Below are 24,204 nucleotides of genomic sequence, written 5' to 3' on the forward strand. Positions count from 1 at the left end.
GTCTGCTTTAGCAACTGAACCTCATGGCATAGTTAGTAAAAGAACTATTTGGTGGGATACCTGGCTGGCTCAGTCGGTAGAGCATAGGACTCTTGATCTCAGGGTTGTGAGTTTGAGCGCCACGATGGGCACTGAATTTACTTATTAAAAAAAAAAAGGAAGGGATGCCTGGGTGGCTCAGCAGTTGGGCGTCTGCCGTTGGTTCAGGTTGTGATCCTTGATCCATGGATCGAGTCCCTCATCAGGCTCCCTGCATAGAGCCTGCTTCTCCCCTTGCCTATGTCTCTGCCTCTCTCTCTCTCTCTCTCTCTCTCATGAATAAATAAATAGAATCTTAAAAAATAAAAAAGAAGAAGAAGAACTATTTGGCTATAGTCCTTAGCTCTTAAGACAGTGGGGAATGTCTAGCAACCTGAGTATCCAGGATTTTCCAATATTTTCAACAGTGAGGTACCTTTATCTCCTCTTAGGAACTCTTCAGGCTCAAGCCTTGGGCATCTGGGGGGAGGGGGCGTCACACATTTGATGCCTGAAATCTGTGACAGATGAGGACTTTCTGTGAGCCAAGTCTTTGAAGCCAAGTGTGCAAAGAGTATGTTGCAATCGGCAGCACCAACAACATTTTCAGAAAGCGGCATGGAAGGAGGAACTGAAAAGTCTGAGAAAAATCATTACTTCGACGCTGTGGATTCAGGGCAAGGCCATGGCCACCCCAGCTCCTCGCCCACCCGTGGACTGCAGAACTGAAAGTAGGCGTTGGACAGGCAGAAAGTGACGTGCTGCCATGATTTCCCAACTACTCCCACTCCTCTGTCTCAGTAAGTGTCACAGGGCACACATTGGGACCACAGAAAACAACAGAATTGGTAAGAGGTTTGGTATTGCTTCTCTGCCTCTTGGCTAAGATCAAGTAGGGTAAGAGATTTGGACTGGGGATGGAAAGAGAAAATAAAACATCAGCTTTGGTTTATCGGCTGCAGAAATCTTAAAAAAAAAAAAAAAAGAAATCTCGCTGAGTGCAATGCATATGCTACATAATGTAAGCCGGTGCTTTACAAATTTCGATTAGTCTTGTTCCAAGTTCAGGGTTTCTGCTGAATGCCTTTGCTACTTGTACTTTATTGGCTTAATGTGTTTTGTTTTTAATATAGACTCAACCTTTTTTCCTTAAAGAAAAGTGCTTACAACAGAAAATCTTGATACTATCAGCAAAAATCTTGATACTATCAGAAAAATCCAGGTCAAATACAAGGACTATAAAGTAAATGCAGTGATAAGGAAACAATGCTAGGATATTGTAACTATACACTGGTCCTCATCAAGCTTCTGAGCCTGAGACCTGCTAGTTCTTTGCTCTAAAGGCAATAAGCCACGATCCACATATATCAGAGACTAGCTTCAAGGAAGTTTCCTTGGTGATATAATCAGCTCTACTGGACTGCATACTGCATGCAATCATATAGTGCTTTTTTTAAAAGATTATTTATTTGAGGGACACCTGGGTAGCTCATTCGGTTGAGCATCTGCCTTTGGCTCAAGTCATGATCCCGGAGTCCTGGGATTGAGCCCCACATTGGGCTCCCTGCTCGGTGGGAGTCTGCCTCTCCCTCTCCATCTGCCTCTCCCCCCACTCATGCTCTCTCTCACATGCTCTCTCTTTTTATTTATTTGAGATAGAGGGAGTGGATGCACACAGAAGGGTGAGGGTGAGGGACAGAGGGAGAGGGAGAGAGAGAATCTCAAGCAGACTCCATTCTGAACGCAGAGCCCCAGGCAGGGTTCCATCCCACAACCCTGAGATCACGACCTGAGCAGACACCAAGAGTCGGATGCTTAACTCTGTCACCCAGGCACCCCCATGTAATGCTCTGATTGTCCTTCCTTCCACCTAAAATCATCACACATAAAACTGATGGGATGTGTTCTATGTTTGGGAAGTATCACTCTGATCTACCCCCCCCTTAAAAAAAAAAAAACCCTGCAAGAGAGAATACATTTTTATAGATCAGGCATCAAATTTGAGTCTGCAAAGTGAGCGAGTTGCCTCAGATTGCACAGGTGGTAAGGAAGCCAGATCTCAACCCAGAACCGCTCAGCTCCAAAAATGTTTCCACTCAGCCATGATGTCAAATTAAGAGGAACACACACGTGGGATCTGTGGTATGCAGCACCCTAGGCATGTCTGAAAGGACTTCGGAAAAAGCCTGAGGAGGTAGAGAGGAGTGGTTCCGAATGTCCCTGGTTATGGAGCTAGAACTGTACCTCAGAATGAACTGGTTTCCAGACACCAACAAAGCTAATTATTCAGAAAAAGTCAGGGGAGGAGGACCTGCCTCTGCATGGCCCTCTGCACTCAGCTTCCTGCTACCACTACAGTTCTCTGACCCCCAGGCTCTAGGCTCCTCCCCGGAGCACCCCCTTGGGAGGACACACCTGTTTGTATGCGAGAGAATGCAGGGATGTGGTGAACACAGCATAGTTCTGAGGATTCCAATCCTGCACACAGTCCTTGTGGGGCCTTGAGGAATACACGTCCATGGTTATAAGTTCCCTTATCTTTCACAGTTACCTTCAAAATCAGGTTCAAGCACACATGATCAGTCCATGCTCAAAAAATGATCTTTTTATGTTCCTAATTCCTTTCTTCATTCACTCTCCTCTGCCTGATTTAGACACTGATTCTACCAGCATCCCTTCCAGAGATCCTCCCAAGCAACTTGTATGAAATTTTCATTTCTTTTTATGGCTGAGTACAATTCAGTTTTTTTTTTAAAGATTTTATTTATTTATTCATGATAGTCACACAGAGAGAGAGAGGCAGAGACACAGGCAGAGGGAGAAGCAGGCTCCATGCACCGGGAGCCCGACGTGGGACTCGATCCCGGGTCTCCAGGATCACGCCCTGGGCCAAAGGCAGGCGCCAAACCGCTGCGCCACCCAGGGATCCCTACAATTCAGTTTTATGTATGGATCATGTTTTGTTTACCCACCCACCTGTTGGTGGACACCTGGCTTGTTTCTACCTTTCAAATGTTCCTGATCTTCCTCATGTCAACGAGATCAACCTTTTCTTTGTCGTATTTGTCTTTGAGAGACAATGAGTCTCTCCTAGTGGACTTCCTGTTGCTCCCCTAAGTTACCAGGCCCCTGAGCAGCTGTCCTGCTGAAGACGGAGATGAGATCAGATGAGATGCCCTAGGGTCTGGAATGTATGACCAATCCAATCTAACCTGAGGGTGTGTCCACTGATCTACCGAGCTGTGCAAAGCCCTCAACCCACTTTTTCAACATCCTGACATAAATTCTGTACTCGTTAATCAATAAGCTTTTTTCCTCTCTTTCTCTCTGGCCTCCTGATAACCTCTGTTCCACATTCTATCTCCATGGATTTGCCTATTCTAGGTACTTCAGGTAAGTGGAGTCATAAATATTTGTCCTTTTATGTTTGGCTAATTTCACACAGAATAATGTTTTCCAACTCCACTCATGCTGTAGCATTTATCAGAATTCCACTTCTTTCTATAGAAGAATAGTATTCCTCTGTTGTACAGACCACATATCTGTTCTTTATACATTTATCCTTTGGTGGACACTTGGGTCTTTTCACCATTTGGCTATTTATCACTTTCCTTTTTTATTTTTATTTTTTAATAATAAATTTATTTTTTATTGGTGTTCAATTTGCCAACATACAGTGCTCATCCCGTCAAGTGCCCCCCTCAGTTATCACTTGCCTTTTGCAAACCGTGCAACGTAATATTTTGGAGTGCCCATGGAATTTTAGCACAAAGGCCTGGTAACTTTTCCCTCTTCACTACTAAGACACAAAACTGTTCCATTAACATAGGCAAAAAGGAAAAAGAGTAAACAAATCTCTTAGAAACACAGGTCCAACCAGTATCTGCTGAGTTAGAACAATCTCTCTCTTCCAATAAATTCTGTAAGCAGGCTTGATGTTATTTTTAAAGAGATCTTAGAACTCAGGCAAAACTGTATATACCACATTTGGGCATTAATGGCAGGATGCCTGTGATGGTCAGAAATGCACATAACTACTGTCACTTGCAAGTTTCTTTCTACACCAACATATTCCAAATATTTATGATGCAATCTTGAGAAACGTTTATCTAGGTTTGGTTACTCAGCTGAATACTTATATCACCTGGGAGGTTTCAAAAGTTTGGTGCCTGAGTTCAATCCAAGTGATACTGACTCAAGGCTTTTGTGGTTTGGTCTGTGCCCTGGGATCTTTAACAGCCTCCACACCAAGGAGAGCACAATGTGTGGCCAAGGCTAAGAACACCTGAGTTGGAGTACCCCACAGATGCACCTGTGAGGGGGGCAAGGAAGGATGGTATGTTTTCTCCTTTCTGGAATATCCATGTGGATTCTTTGAGGCTTGTTTCAGAGGACCAAGTGGTAAACTCTGTCCTGTTGGAGTATCCAGGGATGAAAAGAGATCATGGAAAAGATGGGATCAGAAAGCCCTCAGATTAAAGGCTGAGGTTGACTTAACTAGCCTTTTCCAGGGACAGAGCTGGATCCATCTCTGAGCCAAACCTTACTCACAAGAGGACATGGGTGACCTGGGGAGCTGTGAAAACAGAGCTGGCCTGGTGGGATGAGAATGGGGAAGTTATGGTGAGGTTGCCTTTTTTCACATCCTTATAAAAGCTGAGCTGTGTTTACACGGGCCATCTCGTCAGACGATCAGGGAGCATTCGCTGAGGTCCTACTATCTGCCACGACCTGAGTGGATGCTGGGGATGCTGAGGTGAAGAACACAGACTCCCTGGCTTCCACCTCCTCACAGGTAGTGATATCCTGCATCTTCCGTGGTATTAGGTCCATAAACTCCCACGAGTTCTCTTAGTTACAAACGATATCCATCTTAATTTGTTACTCAAAGCACGGAGCAGCCTTCGGCATGGGGGTTCTTCTGGCCTCGATGAGACCATCAGCAGAACTTCTCGTCCACTCAGGATCACAAACAGCTTCAGAGGTGGTCTAGAGTCACATTCAAGCCTCGTGCTCCCCTATCTTTCTCATGGTTCTTACCTCCCATCCCTCCTCTGTGGGGTGAGGTTGGGGGGGTCCCCAACTATAACACCAGATTGAAAGAAATACAAGATTAAGAGAAGTTCAGGCAGGATAGAAACTGAGAAAAGAGGGGGTTGTGGATCATCTGTGGAACCAGAACCAGTCCTGGGGCCATGTAAGGTGAGGGACACACAGGAGACCTTCCTGGAGAAATGGGGCAGGAGCTGAGAGCACAGCTGCAGCCACAGCCCAGTGAGGGGAAGTGAGAACCCACGAGCATGATCTCCAGGGTCTGTTCTCAGCAGCAGCCCTCGCCCAGGAGACCCCTCGGGACAGGCCTCCAGCCGGGTGCTCGTGTCTCATGGATGATTCTCTCACAGGGCTGTGTGTTGGCCAAAGTAGCTGGATGACTGATGGTGAGTTCCTTCATTTAGACCCTCTCTCTCCTTCACTCCAAACTCCCCATGTCCCTTCTCTTTCCTTAAAGAGACTTCTTGAGAGCAGCTCAGGGCACCAAATCCCATCCCCAAATCTGCTTCCTTCCAGAGACCCTTCCCAAGCCCTTCCTCAATGCCTGGCCCAGCTGGATAATGCCTCCCAAGAGCAATGTGACACTGCAATGCCACACTTCCACCAAGAACGTCAACTTTGTTCTCAGAAAGGGAAGAAGTATCTTAGAGTCCTTGCAATCACTGGCTTCCACAGAGGGCATGGCTGAATTTCACCTCAATGACCTAAAAACCCGTAACGCTGGACCGTACACCTGCAAATACTATAGACGAGAGCTCCCACAAATAAGTTCACAGCCCAGTGACATCCTCCTCCTGCTGGTGACAGGTGAGGAGGGTGCTTCGGAGTAACAGGGACAGGTGTGGGGGAGGAACCCCAGGGAGGCGGGGGCGGGGGGGAAAGGGGAGATGGAGAAACACAGCAGCAGAACGACTTGGCTGGGCTTCACCCAGGGCTTGTAGTCAGAGTCAGAAGAGGGTGAGACCAGGGATCTATCGTCTCTCCTGCTTGGTGGGACCCCTGCCAGGAGAACAGGGTGGGGGGGGGGGTCTCAGGCTTCTCCCCGTGACCTTGGAGCCCTCTTCTCTTCCAGGAGAGTTCCCTAAACCTTCCCTCCAAGCCCCCCAAAGAGGTGTGGTGACCGCAGGAGAAACCGTGACCCTGCAGTGTCAAAGGCCAGACAATATTTTCATGCCTATAAAGTTCGCTCTGCTGAAGGCGGGAGCAGCAGAGCCCATACGGGTCCAGGATCCAGCAGGGAAGGAGACAGACTTCTCCCTCAGGAGTGTGACAGTCAGTGATGCCGGGAACTACAGCTGCGTGTACTTCCAGATAGGGGCCCCTTTCTTGACCTCACAGCCTAGCAATTTTCTGGAGATCCAGGTGAGAGGTAGGTTTTGCATGATTCTTAGGACATTTTAAAGTTTTAATTAATTGATTAGTTTCTTTTTATTTTGGCTATTTTATTTGTTTTCTCTGGTTCTGTTGACCTATATTGACTCATCACATTGTATCTGTTTCAGGTGTGCAACATACATATATTTTTTAACTGGAGAGCATTTCTTCTGTTATTTTCCAATTCCTGTTTCTCCTTTGTTTTCACCGTCATTTCCTTTTTAAGTCTCTCCTTTCCTACTTTCTAGTCTTCAGCCTTTGTTGTTTTGCCTTCTTGGATAACATCTCAAGTTGTTCCTCCCAACGATCCATCCCGCCACCACCAGGGCCCCTTCTGCCACCTGTGTGTCATCCCGGTGATGGCAACATCATGGTGGTACCTTTGTCATTCTTAGAACGTGGTGCTTCCCCACTCGCCTGCTTTTGTGGCACAGATGTGGTGTCTTCTAAACTGATCTTCTGTGTTTGGCAGTACGTTACTTCGTTGGAGGCCATGCCATGCTTCCTGGGTGTTTTAAGTGTTTGTGTGTGTGCCATGGTCCGCAAACATCCTGTAGTTAACAAGCAAGGTCCGGGTGGGCAGCCCTGAGAGGTGCAGAGGGCATCACGGGGGTCTCCCTGCAGACTCTGCCTCCAAGGAACATTGCTGCTGATGGTCTCGGACAGGAGCTCTGCACTCATGGCACGTGTGGGTTGCAAGATGCAAATGCAAATGCGGGTCCTCTCTAGGAACCAGGGCCAATGCTGAGCCCTGGCTCTTCTTGGGTGAAGCTGAAATGAAATGCATGGTGGTCCTGATGCTCAGCCTCTAAGCTTGAGTCTTCTTGAGCTCCCTGGCGGCAGTAAGTCTTGGCAGGAGGAGGGGAGCAGACGCAGCCACTGAGGTACTTCAGCGCTCTGTGCAGCAACTTGGGTTGTGGGGGTTCCTCCTAAGCCTGATTCCTTTTTTTTTAATAAAATAATTTTTATTGGTGTTCAATTTGCCAACATACAGAATAACACCCAGTGCTCATCCCGTCAAGTGTCCCCCTCAGTGCCCGTCACCCACTCACCTCCACTCCCCGCCCTCCTCCCCTTCCACCACCCCCAGTTCGTTTCCCAGAGTTAGGAGTCTTTATGTTCTGTCTCCTTTTCTGATATTTCCCACACATTTCTTCTCCCTTCCCCTATATTCCCTTTCACTATTATTTATATTCCCCAAATGAATGAGAACATATACTGTTTGTTCTTCTCCAATTGACTTACTTCACTCAGCATAATACCCTCCAGTTCCATCCACTTTGAAGCAAATGGTGGGTATTTGTCATTTCTAATAGCTGAGGAATATTCCATTGTATACATAAACCACATCTTCTTTATCCATTCATCTTTCGATGGACACCGAGGCTCCTTCCACAGTTTGGCTATTGTGGACATTGCTGCTATAAACATCGGGGTGCAGGTGTCCCGGCGTTTCATTGCATCTGAATCTTTGGGGTAAATCCCCAACAGTGCAATTGCTAGGTCGTAGGGCAGGTCTATTTTTAACTCTTTGAGGAACCTCCACACAGTTTTCCAGAGTGGCTGCACCAGGTCACATTCCCACCAACAGTGTAAGAGGGTTCCCCTTTCTCCGCATCCTCTCCAACATTTGTGGTTTCCTGCCTTGTTAATTTTCCCCTTTCTCACTGGTATCTCATTGTGGTTTTGATTTGATTTCCCTGATGGCAAGTGATGCAGAGCATTTTCTCATGTCTAAGCCTGATTCCTACCACAAGGAGGGAGAAGGGGAAATGGCAGTGTGGGAGGGTGGAAATGAGATGAAGAGCAAAGAAACACAAGAGAGGTAAAGCAGAGAGAACACAGAGGGAAGAAGGCAAAGGAAGACCCCACTACAACTCTCCTGAAATCCCATGTTGTGTTTCAGGGATCAGGGAAGGTACAGCTGACCACTGGCCAGGAAATACAAGCAGGTGCAGAGAGTCACACTGGGCAGATCCACTTGAGAAGGAAGGATGCTCCTCTCCTGGCTGGCGCTCATCCTCTTCTCTCTCCCAGCTCCTCCAGGTGCCACGTCGGGGGGATTACACCACGGGCAACCTCATCCGCCTGGGTCTGGCTGCCATAATTGTGGTGATTATGGGGGCTTTCCTGGTGGAAGCCTGGTGCAGCCAGAAGGAGCCTCCACGTGGATCCGTGTAGAACAGCTGAGTGCTTCTCTTGGTCATGGGTGGTATAGTGGCACGGGGTTCTCGAAACACCAAACTCTGCCAGGGGGACTTCTTGTGTTTCTCAACATGGATACAAATGGCATTTTTGGTGGGGTATTTCTTCACCATATGGGACTGTCCTGTTCATTGTGGGAACATTTAGCACGCTTTCTCTCCCATGAAGAAACCCCAATTAGTGCGGGAGAAGATAACAAGCGAGGACTACTGTACTTTTTCCAACACCCCTAGATGTGGAGGATGGGAGTGGGGTGGTTTTCCCTAGTGGAGAGCCTGTGTTTGGAGGCCAGGGAAATAATATTCTTCCCCTTCCTCCCTCTTCTGACCTCATGTCTGTACTACTCACGTGCCTCTGGCTGCCTATGGAATGATGAGTGTTGATGGAGAGACCTGTTGATTCTTAATTGTCCTGTGGAACCTGCATTCTTAGTTTTATGAAGAACCGCTCGAGGACAAGAGATGGCTTCCCTCTTGCTGTAGCTTCACTTGGGGCAGAGAATAGGCTGGAGCATAAAAACATGCCTGATAAATTTGGATGACTTGAAAAAATACTTAAAGCTTCAGAGTCAAGCTGTGTAGCCTGTGCAGTCACTTCTGCAGGAACTTTTATTCCATTGAAAAGTGGGGAAAACAGTGCTTCCTGCATAGTTATTGACTCCTCTCCATTCTCCATTCTGGGCTTTGGGGCCAGCAATGAGTCAACAATTTAAATTTATGTACTTATCACACATGCCTTTTACATTTAGTTAACATAGCCCTAATATATTACCTAATTTGGGGAGACTTCCTCTTGGCTTCATAGCATCAAATTGCTCATGAGTTGTCCCCAGAATTTTTTCATCTTCCTGTGCAGGTGTGAAATGTTACCCATGATATTTGCTTTTCAAGGCCTGTTGTTGTTTGTTAATACTCTTGATCTTTTTCACAAATACTTATACTTATCTTATGTTTTTAAAGATTTTAGGGACGCCTGGGTGGCTCAGTGGTTGGGCGTCTCCCTTTGGCCCAGGGCATGATCCTGAGGTTCGTGATCGAGTCCCACATCAGGCTCCCTGTGAGGAGCCTGCTTCTCCCTCTGCCAGTGTCTCTGCCCCTCTCTCTGTCTGCATCCCTCATGAATGAATAAATAAAATCTTCTAAAATTTATTTATTTATTTACTTAAGAGACAGCAAGAGAGCATGAGCAGGGGAGAAAGGCATAAGGAGAGGAAGAAGACTACCCACTAAGCAAGGAGCCAGACATGGGGCTTGATCCTGGGTTCATGACCTGAGCTGAAGGCAGATGCTTAACTGACTGAGCCACCCAGGCGCCACCCCTCATTCATACTTTACAACTGTTATCTCTTCTCTTATAACTCAGGAGATACATTTATAAAAACCTAGTTCTGATCAGAGAAGCAATTCTTGCCAAAGCAATTCTTCATTTCATCTGCTTCCTTTTGTTACATTGGCTTTCATCAGATCATGGAAGAGTCTTGCTTCAGGGTGCTGGAGGCAGACAGGTGCTTTTCCTGGGCTGTGTATCTTGTGGCAGGCTTTCTCAATATGGATGCTTTGGTAGGCTCAGGCAACAGGAGAATGTTTCTGTCCCTTCCACTCAACATTTAAAACTCATGGTTCCTCCTGAGAACAGACCTCTTTCATTGCTCTCTGGTCAAGAGTGGTCAAAATGGACAGAACTCAGGATTTACAGCCAGCACGGGTGTGGCACATCAAACATACACTAGCTGCTCAGTCTACATAACCATCTCTTGCTGCCTTGGCCATGCACGGAAGAGCCTTTGTGATGTTCCTGCTTCCTAATGTGAAACTGCCCAAGTCTGCTTTAGGCTATGCTTCGTCTTCAATCAGAATCTACTTTTACTTTCACATCCTTTGAATTGCAGGAAGTTGCAAACTCAGTATAGATACTTCCACCCTGCACCCAGTTTCTCCAATGGTTCCATTATTGTCCATGACGATATCAACACCAAGAAGCTGACACACTAGTACAATGCGTGTGCAGAGTTCTTTGTTTTATCACGTTCAGATTCATCTGGCCACTGGCACAGTCAACATACTCACGTAGTCTATCCCCATAAAGATGTTTCTTGCAGTGTGCCTTACAGTCACACCCACCTCTCTTCCCAAAACCACTGCAGCCACCAGTTTGTTCTCCATCTTTAAGGTTTCGTCATTTCCTGTATGCTTTATGTCATATTACCTGGTCTTTATTTCCTGAGTGGGGGTGTGACACAAAACCTATGGATCACGTGAGAAGGAAGGAACAAGCTGGAGGACAGAAGTCAGTGCCCACATCAAGCTTCCATTTGTCCCATAGTTGTGAAGCTGATGAGAGGCCCGTAGAGCAGGCTGCAGGGCCAGTATGATCCTGGGACTCCTTTCCCTCCTCTGCTTTGGTAAGTTCCTTAGGATCGTGTGCTCGGGTTCAAGATGAGGGTGGGATAACAGATTGAGAGGTGTGAAGAATACAAAAGAGGTAACATGGGCTTGTATTTACTGACTGCTTCACACATGTCAGGACGTGCACTGGAGGCTTTACACACAGCCACCACTTAAGTTTTTTCCAATATTCAGATATGTACATTCCACATTCATGAGGGTATGCTATGCCTACACCACCTTTACTTATTCAATAATTTACTAACAGTGAGTCAACATTTTTTCTTTAAATAAATACTTATTGAAAATGGAAGCTATTTAGCAATAGTTTAATAATGCACTGTCACACACCTGATAAAGGAGAATTAATATATAATACCATGAAAGGCAGAAAATGTTAGGACATTTTAGCCTCATGCTCTTGTCAGGTTTCTGAGCCCATGGCCAACCACTTCCTACCTATAAAGGGCAATGAGCCAGAGATAAAGTTGTTCTAAAGAAGATCCATAAACGGATCTTCTCTCCTCGTTGTGATCAGAAGGGCCTGGCTGAATGGGTAATAACTTTCCGATGCTGGGATCAAAGCTATAGGATAATGTGTCACTACACTGCCTAAAATAATCTCCTTTGACAACCTATGGTTCATATTCCACCCTACAGGAAATACCACTCTGACCCTTGCAAACAGTCCTGCGTGGTGGGAATCAGGCCTGCAGGGATAAATGAGAACCCTGAGACTAACTCTGAGGGTTCCTGCTCAAGGCCACACATAGAATGAGCAGAACAGTTAAAACACAAGTCCAGCCTGTCTGTCTCTAAAGTCATTACTGTTTCCAGTGGGTTAAAATAGGAAATTTGGGTGGATACAAGTATGGCATCCTCAAAACAGAAATGTCCTTGGGAGTAACGAAACTGATGCTGAATAGGGGAAATTCTAAAGACAAAAGAGGAATAGCTCAATATGGTAAGTGAAAGACCAGTCATGAAAGACCCATGCTACACAGTCCCATTCACATGAAAGTCCAGAATAGGGAAACCCACAGAGAAAGTAGGTTAGTGGTTATTTAGGGCTGGAGATGGTGGAAGTAGGGAAATGCAACAAAAACTGAAGAGTAATGAAGTGTCATTTTGAAGTCATGGAAGTGTTTTAAATTTGATAGTGTGAAGTTTGCCCATATTGTGAAGACAGGAAAGCCCAAAGGATTATCCATTGTAAATGGATGAACTATACAGCAGGTGAATAACATCTTGATAAAGTTGTTTTAAAATTTCCTGTGGAAAATTTTCCTGTGGTGTGGAATGGGATACAGCTCAGGATGTCTGTTTGCAGGGTTTTTGTGCCAAAACCCCGAGTTTCCTCAGACAAGGGTAGCATGTGGTTCTCAGCTCTGTTTTGGGCACCATGACTAGATGTAAGTTCTTACCACATTTCTCTGACCTCTAGATTCTAGAGGCTCATTAAATCTGCTCACTTTGTGCTATTACGTGAGGTTGTGTGATGTAGGTCTTTCACCTTCTACTCAGTTTCAGCAATATCTGAAGTGGCTTGTATCCTGTTCATACAGGGTGGTCCATTACAATGAGGAAGGGTCTGTCCTGGGAGCTCCATCCATTCTGCAGGGACCGGGCAGAAAGGACAAAGGTCCACATCTTTGATGCATAGGGACCAGGCTCCATCCAGAGGTGGGGGTCAATGCCATTTCCCATGTGCAGCTTCCAAGTGGATTCAGGTGTCCACAGGCCTCTGCTATCTCTACACTTGTCCTTCCTCCATTTCCTGGGTTCCTCTGACTTCAATAGCTTTCCTTCACATACCTTGGCACATGTCCACTATCTTCCATTTTCACAGACTGCAGATTTAATTTTCTTGATGTATGAATGTGTTTACACCTTAAAGTCCTAATAACTTCTCACTTTTCCCCTGAAACATTAAACTGTTCCTCCATACAGGAAAAAGAAAGGAAATTTCCGTTCTTAGAAACACATGTCTGGCTTATATTGAGGTGCCTGAGTAGCTCAGTTGGTTAAGTGTCTGCCTTGCGCTCAGGTCATAGTCCCAGGGTCCTGGGATCTAGCCCTGTGCTGGGCTCCCTGTTCAGCAGGGAGTCTGCTTCTCCCTCTCCCTCTGCCTCCCCTCGCTCCACTCATGCTCTCCCTGTCTCACTCTCTCTCAAATAAATAAATAAAATCTTAAAAAAACAGATTATGGGATCCCTGGGTGGCGCAGCGGTTTGGCGCCTGCCTTTGGCCCGGGGCGCGATCCTGAAGACCCAGGATCGAATCCCACGTCGGGCTCCCGGTGCATGGAGTCTGCTTCTCCCTCTGCCTGTGTCTCTGCCTCTCTCTCTCTCTGTGACTATCATGAAAAAAAAAAAAACAGATTATATCTCATAGGTGATTCTTTTACAGGGTTGTGTGCTGGCCAAAGAGACACAATAGATGAATGTGTAGGTGAATAAGTGAATGCTTTTTTAACTAATGCAGCTTGCCTTTTCATCCCAAATTCTCCATCCTTTCCTTCCCCTTCTTTAGATGGAAAGTAAGGTGAGTGTGTTCTGATCTGAGCTCTACTACTTTCCAGGGTCACTTCCCAAGCCTTCTCTCAGCAACTCACCCAGTTGGGTGGTATCTCCCAAAGTAATGTGATTCTGACATGCTCAACTCTTACCAGGAAGGTAAAATTTGTTTTCAGAAAGGAAGGAAAGCCACTCGTGGATCCCATGCAGCTACTCAGTTCTATAGGGATCCAGGTTAAAATCTACCTCTTCAACCAGACTCACAGTGGTGCTGGGGAGTACACCTGTGAATACTCCATGGAAAAGGCCCCTTTCAGAAACTCTCCAGCTGGTGGTTACAGGTGAGGTTGGTCTTGGCCTGACACAGTCTTCCTTGGCACAGAGAATACGGAAGAACAAAATACTGGAAGATAAGGGGCTCTCACCCTCCATGTCCCCAACTGAGAAAAACAGAATAATTCGGAGTCAGCTGGTTGAATCCAGGCCTTGGTGGAAGCAAAATCACTGCCCTGGTATTGAGAGAGGGCCAAAATCAAGGATCTTCCATTTTTCTCCTGTGTGAGAACTCCCTCCCAGAAGGCCAAGGGAAGGAGAGAAACCAGGCTACCTCTGACATTGTTACAGGTAGTGACCTTACCTTACAGGAAGTAATCTTCCCTTACAGGAATTAATCTTCCCTTGCAGGAAGTGATCTTCTCTTACAGGAAGTTTGCCCAAACCTTCTCTCCAAGCCTAAGGTGACCCAGGGAAGAAATGTGACTCTGTAGTGCCACAGGCCAGAATATGCTTGAACATGTGATGTTGGTTCTCCTGAAGACAAGTACTAGAAAGCATGTACAGCACCATAGACCTGAAGGAAAACGGGCAGACTTTTCTCTTCAAAATGTGACAGTCAACGATTTTGGAAATCGTTTCTGGAAACTGCAGAGTTGTCTACCACCAGATAAAGGCTCCTTTCTTGACCTCCCACCCAATAACCACCTGAAATCTTGGTAACAGGTAAGGTTTTGCATGATAAGGAAAAAAATGTATATATATCAGAGAGTGTTCTGCTAGTCTCTGATTCTCATTTCTCCATCATGTCCATTATGTCCTTTTTAAGTCTTTCATCATTTCCATTTCTTTGTCTTTTTTTGTGCCTTCTTGGATGATTTCTCATGTCATTCTTTAAGATTATTAAGCTAGTCATCTACTATTGTCTGCAGCTATTACAATTTTGGTTTATGTTGGCATTAGTGATTTCATTCCTGATAACTCTGTCTTGTTTTCCAGATATTGTGTTTCCCCAGCAGACTGCATCTGTGTCATGCATGTAGTACCTACTTGTGTCTCCTGGCCCATACTACTCATCACCTTCTAAAATTATCTTTTGTTTCCTACTATAATTCTGCTACCTTGGATGCTAGACACTAATTTCTCAGTTTATAACTTTGTTTTTTGTCTTACTGATTCTTTTCATAGTCAATGAATATTTTATAACTAGAAATAAAGGTCTGTATGGTTGGTAATGAGAGGTGGAGGGGGTTTTCTAAATATGGTAGCATCATTACGAATTTCTCTCCATGAGCCTTGCCTCAGGGAATATTGTTACTGATGAATTTACTTATTTTTAAAAGATATTTATTTATTCATGAGAGACAGAGAGAGTGAGGCAGAGATATAGGCGGAGGGAGAGGCAGGCTCCCTGTGGGGAGCCCAAAACGGAACTTGATCCCAGGACGCTAGGATCACAACCTGAGCCAAAGGCAGATGCTCAAGCACTGAGCCACCCAGGTGTCCATTACTACTGAATTTAGAGACCGACTCTGCAGTAACTGGGATGCATGAGGTGAGACATTCCCTGTTCATATGCAATAGCTGTGCCCAGCTCTACTGGGAGGGATGGCACATGTGCAGGCTTCTCATTAGGAACCAGAGCCACTGCCAATCTCAAGCACTTTTTGAGTGCAACAAAACGCACCCTGGCCCAGATCCTTAGTTGCTGAATTCTGAGATTCCTGAGCTCACTCCTTGTATGAAGTTAAGGCTCTGAGGAGGATTCTGGGGCAGCTACTAGATCTCAACACTCTGTTGGTGCTATATTGGGTTGATTTTCATCCCCTGAAAGATATGTTTGAGGCTTCCTGACTCCTGGTACATGTGTTTGTGATCTTTTTGGAAACAGCATTACTTGGTCTTTGCAGATAATCATTTGTTAAGTTCACATGAAGTCACACTGGATTAGGGAAGACTCTTACCCAATATGACTGGTGTCATTAAAACATGAAAAGTAAAGACACAAAGACACAAGAAGAAAGATGGCCATGTGAAAACAGAGGCAGAGATTCGAGTGATGCTGCCACAAGCCAATGAATGTTTGGAGCTTCCAGAAGCTGCAAGATGCAAAGAGAGAGGATCTTTTCCTAGAGTCGTTGGAGAAAGTATTGCCCTGTCAACACCCTAACTTTAGATTGCTAACCTCCAGACTGTGAAATAATACATTTCTGTTATATCAGGCCAACCATTTGCAGGACTTTGTTATGGCAATAAAAGTGCTCTGTCTTTTGTGTGCTCCTAAGACTAATTCCTAATATATGCAGGGAGAAAGGAAATGTGGGAGGGTGGAAATGAGATAAAGAACAAAAAAAATGAAGAAAGGAGAGATAAGACGGAGAGAATATAAAGGAAAGAAGACAAAAGAAGGACCACTACAGCTCTCCTTAAATCTTATATCACGTTTTCAGTGAATAAAACTTCAGTGAAGGTACAACTGATCACTGGCCAGGAAACACAAGTGGGTGTGTGAGAGTCACATTCGGTAGACCTATTTGAGAAGAAGGGATACCAGTGATGATCTCATTCTCTCTTTCAGTTTTCCCAGGTGCCACATTGGGGGATTACACCAAGGTTAACCTCATCCCGCTGTGTCTCATTACCATGTTTCTGATTATCACTGGGATTTTGCTGGCTGAAGCCTGGTATAGCCAGGAGGATTCTCCACAAGGATCCACATTAAACAGCTAAGTACTTTTTTTTTTCTTGGGCTTCTGTAGTGATACAGGGTTCTTTAAGCACCGAACTATCATGGAGACTTTGTTTCTCAGTAGAAGAGCCAATGGCCTTTAGGTGAGATTATTTCTTTACCATGTTTGATTGTCCCATTGGTTATAGAAACACTTAGCATCTATTTTCCCTCCCTGTAAAACACCAACTAAAACCGACATTAAAGGTGGAAGGAAAAAAAAAACAAACAAGTACTGTTTACTTTCTCAGACATCCCTAGATATAGATGATGCGGAGCAGGGTATTTCTGGTGGATAACCTGTGTTTGGAGGCCAGGAGAAATAATCTTTCTCTTCCTCCCTCCCCTGACCTCTCTCTGTCCTTCTGTACTTATAGGCTCCTTAGCTGCCCAGGGGAATGATGGGTGTTGATCCAGTTAAACCCACTGACCTTGAACAGCTTCCAGTGGAACATTCATTCTCACCCCTGTTGAGAGGTACTTGAGGACAAGATGATGGTTTCCTCTTCGGTACTCCTCAGCTGGGGCAGAGGACAGACCTGGGCATAAAGATTAATCCAACAAAATATTAATTAATATTAATTAATTAAAATCAACAGAACATCTTTTCCCTACTGATATACCATTTCTGCCATAAAGCAAACTTCCATTAAGTGTGTGGATCTGTTTCTGGGATCCTTATTTATTTGGTCAATGTGGCTTTACCGTGCATTTTCCTGACAGCTAATGTCATTGAACATCTTCTCATGTACTACTGGATATATACATATATTCCTAATAAAGTATCCAATTAAATATTTTGCCCATTTTAAGTAGGCTCCACACCCAGCATGAAGCCCAATGTGGGGCTTGAACTCACGACCCTGAGATCAAGATCTGTGCTGAGATCAAGAGTCAGACACTTAACTGGCTGAGCCACCCATGCTTCCCAACTCTGCCCATTTTTAAATTGGGTTGCTGGGGCACTTGGGTGGCTCAGTGGTTGAGTGTCTGCCTTTGGCTGAGATCATGATCCCAGAATCCTGGGATTGAGTCCCACATCAGACTCCGTGTGGGGAGCCTGCTTCTCCCTCTGCCTATGTCTCTCCCTTCTCTCTCATGAATAAATAAAAATCTAAAATAAATAAATAAATAAATAATGTTGTTAATCTTGATACTGAGTTGTAAGAATATATATAATCTAGGTACAAGTCCATTATTAACAGATATGTATTGCAAATATTTACCTCAGTCTGCTCCTTCACCTTGCACTTTAAAATGAAACTTGCATCTATTTAAAAGCCAAAGTTTTGAATTTTCATGAAGCCTATAAATTATAGGAGTTTTTCTTTCACAGCTAGAGCTTTTGTATTCTATCTAGGAAATCTTTGCCACATGTAGATTGTGCGTCCTTGTTTCCTTCTGTAAGATAGTATTACCCCTTACATTTAGGTCTATTATCTTTTTAAAATTTTTATGGATGGTATCAGGTAAAAGTCAAGTTTCTTTCTTTCTTTTTTTTTTTTTTCAATTTGGTCCAGCTTTGTTTATACGACAAAAAAAAAAAAAAAAAATTGAATACATACTATGTTCCAGACCTTAGGTTCAGCACTGGAGATACCCAAGGACTTCTTTAGCTCCAGATTATTGTGGAGCACCGCCAGATCTCAGCTCTCTCCAGCTCAGATCTTCCTCTCATCTGACTGCCTGAGAAGTGTGGCTTCTCCAGGTAACATTTTGTTTCTGTTCCTGCATCCATCTCCCATAATCACAAATCACCAACCCAGCTTCTGTCTTCAGTCCATCCCCAGAGCCCTTCTGCTCAGCCAGCCTGAGTACTAAGAAACAACAGGCTTTTTGCCTTTATGTGAATCTCTTATACCCTTCCTTAGCGGTGAGCTATTCCCAAAGTCAGATGTTCAAGCTAGTCCTTTAGGCAAGTAGCCACCTTCATTCTGTTTCCCATTCAGAATTCTCTTTGAATTAGCATTTCTCAATGTTCATTCTCTTAACATACAGATTAACCCAATTGTTTCTGCACCATCTTTTGAAAGGGTTGTTCTTTTTCTACTGAATTACTCTGGGATTTTTGTTTAAAAACCAGTTTACCATAAATTTAATGAGTTGATTTCTGAACTCTATGTTGTTCCATTGATCTATTTTTCTATACTTTTGCTTATGCCACACTATAATGATTATTGTAGTTTTTTACATCCTGAAAACAGAGGCTGTTGGTTTATCAATAATTTTTAAATTATTCTGGCTATTCTAGGGGTCCCTAGGTGGCTCAGTTGGTTAAGCATCTGCCTTCAGCTCAGGTCATGATCCCAGGGCCCTGGGATTGAGTCCCACATGGGGCTCCCTGCTCAGTGGAGAGCCTGCTTCTCCCTCTGCCTCTGCCTTTCCCCCTTCCCCTGCTCCTGGTCTCTCTCTTTCCCCCTCACTCTCTCTAAAATAAATTAAAATCTTTAAAAAAAATCGGGCACTGAGGAGAGCACTTGATGGGATGAGCACTGGGTGTTATACTATATGTGGCAAATCAAACTCCAATTAAAAATATACAAAATAAAAAGTAAATACTAAAAAAATAATAAAATAAAAAATAAATTATGCTGGCTCTTCTAGATCTTTTAAATTTCCATATACAATTTAGAATCACCTTGTCAATTTCTACCCAAGGCTACTGGGATACTGATTGGACTTGTGTTCACACTATATATCAACTCGGAGAGAATGGACATCTTAATAATATTGAGTGTTCTGATCCAGGGGCACAGTTTATATCTTTATATTTCTCTCATTCTCTCATTTCCGTCATCAGTGCATTCCTTTTTTACTGTACAGGTCTAACATATGTCAACTACATTTTATCCTTAAGTTTTTCATGTTCATTGCTGTGATAGAAATGATACTGCCTCCTGAATTATCACTTACAGTGGTTCCCTGGATGTGCATGTAAAAACAATTTTTAAAATTTTGTTACTGAGACATCTTGCTACCTTGCCAAGGTGAGACATTATTTCATATAAGTTTTTTTGTAGATTCCTTAGAAATTTTTATACGGTTCATCATATTCTCTGTGACTAGAGACAGTTCTACTTCTTCCACTTCTAATCTGTAAGCCTAATTTCTCTAAATAGAATATCCAAAATGCTGTTGAGGAAATTAGTGAGGATGAATATCCTTGCCTTCTATGTGGTCTTATAGTAAGAGCATTCAGTTGTGCACCATTACATATACGATTACTTGTACATTTTTCATGGATGCCCTTTGTATGTCTGAGGATGTTCTGTTCTATATTCCTGGTTTGCTGAAACATCAAACCTCATAAAAGCGAAATTAAAATGGATTAAAGAATTAAATTTAAAATGTAATATTAGAAAACCTTGGAAAGAAAACATAGCAGAAAATCATCAGAATCGAGGGCTTGGTGAAGAGTTATCAGACATGACACCAAGCCATGACCAATACAGAAAAATGCATTAGGTTAGATTTAATCAAAATTAAGAACTACCACTCTGCCAAAGACAGAGGATTCAAAAGACAAGCTACGGTCTGGGAGAAAATATTTGCAAATCCTGTATTTGACTGCTGGAGTCCAGCTCCAGCTGGGGTGGGTCTCTCAAAGGAAAGGACGGTGTCGGCAAATAAGGAGACACACACACACACACACACACACACACACACACACACACACACACAGAGTCAGGGTGCATACATCTCCTCCTGATCATTTCGGAGGGGCTTTATTTATATCCTTTTACATTTCTTTGTTTTTCCAGTTTATTTTTTAATAGATAATTACATTTTATCGCAAGCATCTTAGATCACTCTAAAGATTAAGAAACATCTTTTTCATACGAAATGTTTTTCCTTTCAGCTTCTACTGCTATAATTAACACCTTTATGGATTTCTTGAGAAAGCAGTGAATGCGACACAAAAGACAAAGGTGCTAGACAGAGCATGACCTACTCTAGTGGAAAAACAAGTCTATGGTAATATGGTTACATGAAAGGGGTTATTATAGTCAAAGGTTATATGCAGAAATGTTTAACTTTCCTCCATCAGTTCACAATACCTACAACCTATTTTATCAAAATATTTGTTCCATTGGTTAATTAATTGTCATCTCTTTGTCTTATTCAAAAGACACCATGGAGGTCCAGACCTCTTGATTCTTTCCCACAGAGACACAGAACTAGCTAAAACCTTTTTTCCATTAATCTTAAACCATTTTATTCATATTCATCTTCTTCAATGATAGCTTTAATTGGGCTAGTTTCCGGATTTCTTTTACCTTTAACTGATCAAAAACTCAGCATTACTCATATTAGGGGAATTATAGAGCGAGGGTGGGGGGAGTAGGGCATTGGGTTTTATTCTAAGAAGCATGTTAGAGATTTTTATTATTTTTAGACTTCCATATTTATTTTGTGAAAATTCCCCAATAGGGGGGATCCCTGGGTGGCTCAGCGGTTTGGCGCCTGCCTTTGACCCAGGGCGCAATCCTGGAGTCCCAGGATCGAGTCCTGTGTCGGGCTCCCAGCATGGAGCCTGCTTCTCCCTCTGTCTGTGTCTCTGCCTCTCTGTGTGTGTGTGTGTGTCTATCATGAATAAATAAATAAATAAATCTTAAAAAAATTCCCCAATAATATTATAATGATGCTGAAGACGGCCAAAAACAAAGTGAGAGGAATCAGTGGGAGCCGGCTGTGGCTTTTCCCAATTTTTCAGTATTAACCCTCATGCCTGGACTTTGTCAAACAGCATGAGTAGCTTGGCTCGCATCATTTGACAAAGGCCTTATATTTAGAATAAATCAAGAACTCTCAAATACCAACAGTAAGGAATATTTTTTTTTAATTGGGGAGTGGTTTAATGGAGAGTTTCAGTTCTGAAAAAAGTGAGCTTTGGAAGTGGATGGTGGTGGTGGTTCACAACAGTGTGAACGTACTTAATACCACTGAATTGTACATTTCAAAATGGTCCAGGTACTAAATTTTGCATTTTATGTACTTTACCATGATAAAAGTCCTGGGAAAAAATTAGAGAATGGCAAGGCATCTGGCTGGCTCAGTTGGTAGGGTACATGATTCTTTTTTTTTCCTCTAAATTTCTATTTAAATTTTAGTTATCATACAGTGTAATATTAGTTTCAGGAGTAGAATTCAGTGATTTATCACCCATCTAGCCCATCCCCACCCACATCCCTCCATCAACCCTGAGTTTGTTCTCTATTGTTAAGAGTCTCTTATCGTGGGGCACCTGGGTAGCTCAGTGGTTGAGCATCTGCCTTTGGCTCAGGTTGTGATCCTGAGGTCCTGTGATCGAATCCCGCATTGGGCTCCCCATAGGGAGTCTGCTTCTCCCTCTGCCTATGTCTCTGCCTCTGTGTCTCTCATGAAAAAATAAATAAAATCTTAAAAATAAAAAGAGAAATGGAATTTTACATCCACACAAAAACTTGTACATAAGTGTTTGTATGAGCTTTACTGGCAATAGCCAAAGCCAGGGAACATCCACAATGTCTTTTTGCAGGCGGAGAGTTACACACCCATGTGGGCTACCGCTCAGGAATAAAAATTAACAAATTATTGAGACTGAGACATACAACAATTTGAACAGATATCAAGGGCATTTTCTTTTTTTTTATTTTTTATTTTTATTTATTTATGATAGTCACAGAGAGAAAGATAGAGAGGCAGAGACATAGGCAGAGGGAGAAGCAGGCTCCATGCACCGGGAGCCCGATGTGGGATTCGATCCCGGGTCTCCAGGATCGCACCCTGGGTCAAAGGCAGGCGCCAAACCGCTGTGCCACCCAGGGATCCCATCAAGGGCATTTTCTTAATGAAAAAAACCCAATCTCAAAAACTCACAAGTTGTCTTATCCCATTAATGTAGACCACCCCTCTCCAACGCACAAGATTTTCATTCATGTGAAATCAGTGGCCAAGCATGGTCAGATTCATGGATTCCAGCCTCCAGCACAAACATACAGACCCCAAATCCCTACGAGCCAAAAGATCTGACTGAGGCTGGTACTGAGACGAATGGGAATTCTTTGGTTAATCAAAAATTTGCTAGATATTGGTATGGAATGATGTAATCAGCAGAAATGGCTGTATTCATTTCCTGATGCTGCTGTAACAAAGTACCACAAACTTGGTGGCTCTAAACAATAAACATTTATTCTCTTGCAGTATGGAGAGTAGAAGTCTGGAAAAGCCATGCTCTGAGGGCTCGTGGGGAGATCTGCTCCTTACCTTTTTCTTAGCTTCTGGCCTTGCCACATCTTTGTAAACAGATCACTCCCCTTTCTGCCTCTCTTGTCACTGGTCTACTCCTTCTGTGTCTCTCTTTTTTTATATATATAAAGATTTTATTTATTTATTCATGAGAGACAGAGAGAGAGAGGCAGAGACACAGGCAGAGGGAGAAGCAGGCTCCATGCAGGGAGCCTGATGCAGGACTCAATCTCAGGTCTCCAGAATCACACCCTGGGCCAAAGGCAGATGCTAAACCACTGAGCCATCCAGGGATCCCCTGTGTCTCTTTTTATAAGGACACAAGTGATATGGAATCAGGACGCACCCTAATGACCTCATCTGAACAGGTGTACATTTGCAAAGACTATTTCAAAAAAAAAAAAAGCCACATGCATAGGTACTAGTGGTTTGGAGTTCCACATCTTTTGGGAGGCCACAAACTAACCCATATAGGAGATGGTTGACTTGCCTGTCTACCCCCATTATTTAAGTAAGTGCTTGTATATCCTTGATTGGAATTGTTAAAACTACTTCTCTACTTGACCCTATTTATCAGATTATGGAAAACAATGCTTAAAGACAAAGTGTGTGAAAAGTAAATTGCAGGGGGCACCTGGGTGGCTCAGTCAGTTAAGCATCTGACTCTTGATTTTAGCTCAGGTCATAGTCTCAGGGTTGTGAGATTGAGCCCCCCCCCCCCCCCTTGTCGGGCTCTGCACTCAGTTTAAGATTTTTTCCCTCTCCTTCTGCCTCTCGCCCCTGTCCCCACCCCACTCTCTCTCTTAAAAGAAAAAGAAAGTATATTGCAGAATGGAGATATTTCCATTCATGAAATAAAGTTCTTATTCTTTCGGGTAATCAGAGGACCAAACATTAGGACATGAATTTTTACCTAGTCTTTACTACTGAATTTTTGAACTAAGAATTATTATGAAGCCACAATTTTCAGCTACTGAGCATTACAAAAGATGAAAAATGCACTGAACTTTCTTTGTATTTATTTAGCTTATAGTAGTTCATGAAATCTATTAATAATGGGAATGTTTCCTCTACTGATTCTTTTTTTTGTATATTTTTTTATTGGAGTTCAATTTGCCAACATATAGCATAACACCCAGTGCTCATCCCGTCAAGTGCCTGTCACCCAGTCATCCCATTCCCTTGCCCACATCCCTTTCTACCACCCCTTGTTCGTTTCCCAGAGTTAGGAGTCTCTCATGCTCTGTCACCCTCACTGATATTTCCCACTCTCTCCTTTCCCCTTTATTCCCTTTCACTATTTTTTATATTCCCCAAATGGATGAGACCATTTATAATGTTTGTACTTCTCCGATTGACTTACTTCACTCAGCACAATACCCTCCAGTTCCATCCACATTGAAGCAAATGGTGGGTATTTGTCATT

At 43.6% G+C, this 24,204-nt stretch overlaps 1 long non-coding RNA gene across 3 annotated transcripts in view; it reads right to left on the bottom strand.

The window, feature by feature from the left end:
• LOC125754785 (uncharacterized) overlaps positions 1–24,204 on the bottom strand; it is a 54,433-nt gene that overhangs the window by 6,084 nt on the left and 24,145 nt on the right. For all 3 annotated transcript variants that reach the window (XR_007409601.1, XR_007409600.1, XR_007409602.1), the window contains exon 3: positions 16,982–17,089. This is a non-coding gene — a long non-coding RNA (uncharacterized LOC125754785). The remainder of the gene's footprint in view (positions 1–16,981; positions 17,090–24,204) is intronic.

Source organism: Canis lupus, chromosome 1 (genome assembly GCF_003254725.2).
Source record: "Canis lupus dingo isolate Sandy chromosome 1, ASM325472v2, whole genome shotgun sequence".
NCBI lineage: Eukaryota > Metazoa > Chordata > Mammalia > Carnivora > Canidae > Canis > Canis lupus.